The sequence below is a fragment of the Bos taurus genome, chromosome 8, assembly GCF_002263795.3.
Source record: "Bos taurus isolate L1 Dominette 01449 registration number 42190680 breed Hereford chromosome 8, ARS-UCD2.0, whole genome shotgun sequence".
Taxonomy (NCBI): Eukaryota; Metazoa; Chordata; class Mammalia; order Artiodactyla; family Bovidae; genus Bos; species Bos taurus.
In genome coordinates, this window is record NC_037335.1 from 16,691,977 (window position 1) to 16,699,594 (window position 7,618).

Consider the following 7,618-nt stretch of genomic DNA (forward strand, 5'->3'; position numbering starts at 1 on the left):
ATCAGTCCTTCCAATGAACATTCAGGACTGATTTCCTTTAGGATGGACTGGTTGGATCTTCTTGTAGTCTAAGGGACTCTCAAGAGTCTTCTCCAACACCACAGTTCAAAAGCATCAATTCTTCAATGCTCAGCTTTCTTTATAGTCCAACTCTCACATCCATATATGAGTACTGGAAAAACCATAGCCTTGACTAGATGAATCTTTGTTGACAAAGTAATGTCTCTGCTTTTGAATATGCTATCTAGGTTGGTCATAACTTTCCTTCCAAGGAGTAAGCGTCTTTTAATTTCATGGCTGCAGTCCCATCTGCAGTGATTTTGGAGCCCAAAAAAATAAAGTCTGACACTGTTGCCATTGTTTCCCCATCTATTTCCCATGAAGTGGTGGGACCGGATGCCATGATCTTCGTTTTCTGAATGTTGAGCTTTAAGCTAACTTTTTCACTCTCCTCTTTCACTTTCATCAAGAGGCTCTTTAGTTCTTCTTCACCTTCTGTCATAAGGGTGGTGTCATCTGCGTATCTGAGGTTAGTGATATTTCTCCCACCAATCTTGACTCCAGCTTGTGCTTTATCCAGCCTAGCGTTTCTCATGATGTTCTCTGCATATAAGTTAAATAAGCAGGGTGACAATATATAGCCTTGATGTACTCCTTTTCCTATTTGGAACCAGTCTGTTGTTCCATATCCAGTTCTAACTGTTGCTTCCTGACCTGCATACAGGTTTCTCAAGAGGCAGGTCAGGTGCTCTGGTATTCCCATCTCTTTCAGAATTTTCTACAGTTTGTTGTGATCCACACAGTCAAAGACTTTGGCATAGTCAATAAAGCAGAAATAGATGTTTTTTGGAACTCTCTTGCTTTTTCAATGATTTAGCAGATGTTGGCAATGTGGTCTCTGGTTCCGCTGCCTTTTCTAAAACCAGCTTGAACATCTGGAAGTTCACAGTTCACATATTACTGAAGCCTGGCTTGGAGAATTTTGAGCTTATTCTTTTGGCAATTAATAAATATAGATAACCTAAGATTCCCCCTTAGGGCTTAAAGATCTTAGCTCTTAAAAACTTTTCCAACTATTATTTCAATGGAGTTTTCTGTCTCTCTTCCCTGTCACAGTAGCTGTAGAAAGTCCTGCTTGCCTGTTTAACTTTGGCCAGTTTGCTGTTTCCTGGGACAGGGCCAAATTCATGATGTCAGGAAAAAATGCTTTTTTTTGTGATGTGGAATGATAAGGCAATTTCTTTTTCCTATTCTTAGTCTGTAAGCTCCTTATGAAACCCTTTATCGAAAAACAAAAGCAAAAAAAAAAAGATGTTACATAACTTACCCAAGGTTACAAAGTGGTTGGGCCGGGATTCAAGCCTCAGTTAATTCAAGTCTAAAAGCCGATACCTTTAAACCCTACATAGTGTTCCTGCAACCATTTCCAAAGGCTTCATAGGTGGCTCAGTGGTAAAGAATACGCCTGCTAATGCAGGAGACTCAAGAAACACGGGTTCGATCCCTGGGTCAGAAGATCCCCTGGAAGAGGAAGTGACAACCCACTGCAGTATTCTTGCCTGGAGAATCCCATGGACAGAGGAGCCTGGCAGGTCCACGGGGTCACAAAGAGTCAGACACAACTGGGCGACTGAGCACACACACAACCCTCTCCAAAAGATTCTAACCTCAATATTATTAAATAAGACCATTATTTGCCCTAAAAGTGAAAAGTATAAATGACAGAGAGTTTGGCTTTTATATTAATAGTGGAGATTAACGGTGCACAAGACACATTAATTCCGTCCTGCAGATGACACCACGTGGCTGCAGTTAACAAGATTTCTTTACACACAACCAGAAGGTAAGGTCATTCCAGGCTGAGATAACCCAATGGTTACAGAGCAGTGAACGCTGGTGGGTCAGAAAGCAACAGGGGAAAAGGCAAGAGGAATGAAGTCTTGCAAAGTCGACTGGAAGCAGATTCGGGAGAGCCTTGAGAGCCATTCTAAGGACCCTGGACACTATAAAGAACATAAGCAGCTGCTGAAAGTTAAGGGACATGAAAGTAAAATGATTAGTACCTTCTTGTCTGGGGCTTATTTCTTTGTTTTGTTGCTTTTAATTATTTATGTCAAAAAAGAAGATGAACATACAAAACGAGTATAACTGAATACTGCTGCTGCTACTGCTAAGTCGCTTCAGTTGTGTCCGACTCTGTGCGACCCCTCAGACAGCAGCCCATCAGGCTCCCCCGTTCCTGGGATTCTCCAGGAAAGAACACTGGAGTGGGTTGCCATTTCCTTCTCCAATGCATGAAAGTGAAAAGTGAAAGTGAAGTCGCTCAGTCATGTCCAACTCTTCGTGACCCCATGGACTGCAGCCCACCAGGCTCCTCCGTCCATGGGATTTTCCAGGCAAGAGTACTGGAGTGGGGTGCCATTCCCTTCTCCGTAACTGAATACTAGCAACAAATAATTTAAAATGTCATTTTTAGAAGAAATAATTTCAATGGCAACCTAATTAAAACATAACTCGGGAAAAACTCCCAGAAGATGCAAAGTGTCTTTTCTGAGAAAACTATAAAATCTAATTCATGAGTACAAGAGAAGTTGTTAAGTAGAGAAACAGACCATGCTCATAAATGGAAAGACAAGAAGCTGATCTATAAATTCAACACAAAACCAATAAAAATCTAAAAGGGTTATTTGTGGAAGTTCACAGGCCAGTTGGTCCTCATGTTCACAGAAGAAAAAGGGCCAAGTTGGTCAAGATGATTTTGAAGGAGGAGATATCAAAACTCCCCAGGTGTTAAAACATTTTAAAACTAAGTGACCTGACAGGCAGATACAGAGAACAAACTAGTGGTTACCAGGAGGGGAGAGTGAAGGGGGGAGGGGCAAGATAGGCGTAGAGGATTATGAGGTATAAACCATGATGTATAAAATAAGCCACAAGGATATATTGTACAACATGGGGAATGCAGCTAATATTTTATAATAACTATGATGATGTGATGTGCATGCTCAGTCATGTCTGACTCTTTGCAACCCCATGTACTGTAGCTCACCAGGCTCCTCTGTCCATGGAATTTTCCAGGCAAGAACACTGGAGCAGGTTGCCATTTCCTCCTCCAAGGGATCTATCAGGCCTAGGGAGTGTCTTGCACCTACTGCATTGGCAGGCAGATTCCTTACCACTGTGCCACCTGGGAAGCCCCTATAATAACTACAAATGAATTATAAGCTTTAAAAACTGTGAATCACTATATTGTATACCTGGGAACTAAAAAGCCTCTTGATGAAAGTGAAAGTGGAGAGTGAAAAAGTTGGCTTAAAGCTCAACATTCAGAAAACGAAGATCATAGCATCTGGTCCCATCACTTCATGGGAAATAGATGGGGAAACAGTGGAAATAGTGTCAGACTTTATTTTTTGGGGCTCCAAAATCACTGCAGATGGTGACTGCAGCCATGAAATTAAAATATGCTTACTCCTTGGAAGGAAAGTTATGACCAACCTAGATAGCATATTCAAAAGCAGAGACATTACTTTGCCAACAAAGGTCCGTCTAGTCAAGGCTATGGTTTTTCCTGTGGTCATATATGGATGTGAGAGTTGGACTGTGAAGAAGGCTGAGCGCCAGAGAATTAATGCTTTTGAACTGTGGTATTGGAGAAGACTCTTGAGAGTCCCTTGGACTGCAAGAAGATCCAACCAGTCCATTCTGAAGGAGATCAGCCCTGGGATTTCTTTGGAAGGAATGATGCTAAAGCTGAAACTCCAGTACTTTGGCCACCTCATGCAAAGAGTTGACTCATTGGAAAAGACTGATGCTGGGAGGGATTGGGGGCAGGAGGAGAAGGGGACAACAGAGGATGAGATGGCTGGATGGCATCACTGACTCGATGGACGTGAGTCTCAGTGAACTCCAGGAGTTGGTGATGGACAGGGAGGCCTGGTGTGCTGCAATTCATGGGGTCTCAAAGAGTCTGACACAACTGAGCGACTGAACTGAACTGTAACTTATTTTATTTTAAGAAGGATACTATTCTTTTAAAAAAATTTGTTTTAAGTGACCCAAGATTGGTCCAGAGTCATTAATTGGGCTTTTATATTTTTTTGCTTGGTTAAAGAAACTGTGAAGAAGGGAGATAGAAAAGATGACATGGATGACAAAAAGAGATGGTCTCCTTCACAGCTCCTCATCCACTTTAAATGAGAGGGACCCTGATACTCACACAGAGCAACCCTGACTCTTAAATAAAGACAAAAACTATTTTCAAAAGAAGCACTTACACCACAGGTGTCTGGTCTAAGGATAATGATAGTTGGAGTGAAATAGTTCAATCATCCATCTGGCATTTGCCAATCCAAAGAAAGGAGTCAGAAGACGAAACTGTAAGTACTCTGCCCTGGGTCTCAAATAGCCTGGGATAAAGTTAAGAGGCAGAAGACACACAGGAAATGAGGAACCTACTTACAAAGCAACATTCTATTAAGTACAATAAAGTACAAGTATAAACACAAAAGTGCTGAGAGTTGCGAGCAGAGAGGTAACCGTGGGCAGATGTGCTCAGGGAGGCGGGTCTGGAAAGCATAGGGTCAGTAAGGGAGTCACTGCCATTGAGCTTGCTGCCTTCAACCTGTTTCTGGTCCACTGCGATTCAGACATCAAGTAGGGCAGCACCAGACCCATCACTGTGCACTGTTGATTCCACCTAAATTCCATCAAAGTAGGATAAACTTTTCAAGCTAAAACTTCATATGAAGTTAATGAATGATCTTGTCTAAGAATTTAGAAAACGGGGGGCTTCCCTGGTGGTCCAGTGGTTAAGACTCCACACTCCAAATGCAGGGGGCATGGGTTCAACCCCTGGTCAGGGAACTAGGATCTGACATGCCGAACAGCATGCCAAGAACAGAGAAGGGTATGCCTGTTGTCCTGCTTCTTTCTGCCCTTCTTGTTGGGGGTTACATGAGACTGTAGTGAACTGAGAGTTTTCCCTCGGAGACTCTCATCTGGAGCCTTAGATCATTCACAACTTGTTTTCAGATCACCAATATGGAAGGAACGGAGGTTAATATCTGGCCAATGGTGTGATTCCTCCCACTAGAGGCTTAGTGACTTGCCTACAGAATGATAAGTCCCACGGAGGACCCAGAAAGAAACATATATTGGATCCTAATGATGTTCTCCTGCAGGGTCACTGCCTACATTGAGCATCATTAGAAGTAGAGACTGTGAGCTCCAAACATGGACCCACTAGAGCTTTCTCAACCGTGTATATCCACACTAACTCACAGAACTAAGTTGATATATCCAGGAATCAAGATTCCAACTGCAAGTACCTCATTTGGGGGTTGGCTCGCTCCTATTCCCACCAAACAGTAAACTAAACTACATATTGTTAAGTCTGCAATGGTTAAGGCAACCACATAAAATCTTTTTACTTGAAAGAAATTAAACTCACTGTGGTTTATTCAGCAATATTTCTCATCCATGTCCAACAGTGGAGTGCCCGCATCAGTCACAGCTGAATCTAATTTGCTGTGATCTTGGTAAATGGGAGGTAGTCAACAAGTCCCCAGCTCCAGCCCAGAAGCAGCACATAACACGTTTCTGAAATAAAGTAATAAACAGAAGATGGGAGAAAGGTTCCCTGACCATAACTGACATTTGTGATGTAGCAGGAAGGTCCCCTGGGTTCTGATTGCCTATTTATTGGAATTATAAATATGTACATTGTTGAAGAGATTGATGAGTCATTTGTTATTGCTTCTGTTACTGAGATTAGAGTCCCTATCTCTCGAGTATGCTAAATTCTTAGCTTGCTTGATCCTGGGGAAGCCTCACAGAACCCTTTGAGAACTTACTCTGCTTGCTATTTTGCAGCTGAGGAAACTGAGGCAAGAAAGTGAAGTACTGTTAAAAGTCTAATAATTAGCCAAAGGCAGAGACAGTACACCAGCTCTGATGCCAGAGCCCAAGCTCTTAGCCAGGTGCTTCATGGCTCCCTTGGTTGCAAAGCCTTTGTGTATAATTGCTCATTAGTTATATGTGGACTGGTGGTGAGCTCATGCATTTCTAAATAAGATTTTAGGGCTATCATTCTGGTTGGAAATGAGGAACTAGGGCTCTTGCTTGAAGATGTGTTTCAATAACAAAACCTACTTGCCCTTAAACAGTGTAGTTATTAATATTTAGGGTGGTTTATTTGGGTTAACAGAACTTGGAGGAATTAAGGGTTAAAGTCCTCCCAAGTCATCCTTTCCAGCTGCTAATACAGATCACATTACTGGAGAAGGGCATGGTAACCCACTGCAGTATTCTTGCCTGGAGAATACCATGGACAGAGGAGCCTGGCAGGCTATAGTCCATGGGGTCACAAAGAGTTGGACCCAACCTATCAACTAACACTTTCACTACATACTTAACTCCATTTTCTCTTTGGTTTGCTGAAGGATCAATATGCGTGAGGATACCTGTCTTCCTATTTTACACCTTGGAGCATGCAAATACCATGAACCACAATACTGTCACAACTGTTTTGTCCCTGCAACTGGATTTTTTTTTTTTGTTCTGATTCACTGAAAGACATATAAGCTACTGCTGCACAATGCCTACAGAAATTGTTCAATTAGATGTGAGGGGGAAAACTCACATTTACTAACTATAAAGCATCCTGCATACAGAGCCACTTTCATTATGTATCTTATTTCTCATGGCCATGCAGAATTTAGGCCTTGGTGTTTGATTATATCTCTCACAGGAAGCATAGTTGTTCTAGGGTTGATGTTGCATAAAGCCAGAAACAATTTCCATAGTCTCCAAGAGGAATTGGAGACAAGGGAAGTTATCTTGTCCTGAGGCAGAATGTTGAAGTAGGAAAAACTGCTCTTGGCACTGTATTCCTCTCTCAAGCACTTACTCTGAGTCCCAATCTTACTCTAAACTGCAAGTGTTGGTATTATCCCCCCTAGGTGTTATCTGAGAAAGACTGTCACCAACTCAGTATCAGCCTGGTATCCTCAGAACTCAGTGGGCGCTTAGAATTGCATAGAACTGGCCTGAATCCATTGGCCGGCTGGTTTGGGGTAATCTGTCTGAACCTTAGTCAAATCCTCTGTAAAACAAGGATGACGATATCTATATCCTAAACATGTTAGGAGGATTGGGCGTAATTCTTTATGTAGGCTGAGAAGCACACCACCAAAGACACAGTAGGAACTAGACAAATGATAGCTTTTCTGGTGTTTGATATAAGCATAAAACACAAAGGGGTCTATTTCCGCAAAGAGTATAGGTATGAGAGAATCATTTTGTGTATTTCTTCCTCTGAATGATGAAGATATGCTATTCGATATTTATAAAGATTTAAAACGTTAAGTGCTACTCATCTGCAGCAAATAACCTGAGTATACACATGTGCAGACCAAAAGGCTGATTTATCTCGAGGTTAAAAAAAAAAAAAATCTTACAACACATCAGAAAATAATATATTTTGAAAGGTTAGTGACACCCCCACTCATTCACATTGTGCAACTGGCTAATAGGATCTTTAAAGATGTGAAAATCATGGCTGAGAAAATGCTTATATGTAAAGAAGACAAAACTGCGGTCACTATATATTGTGGGA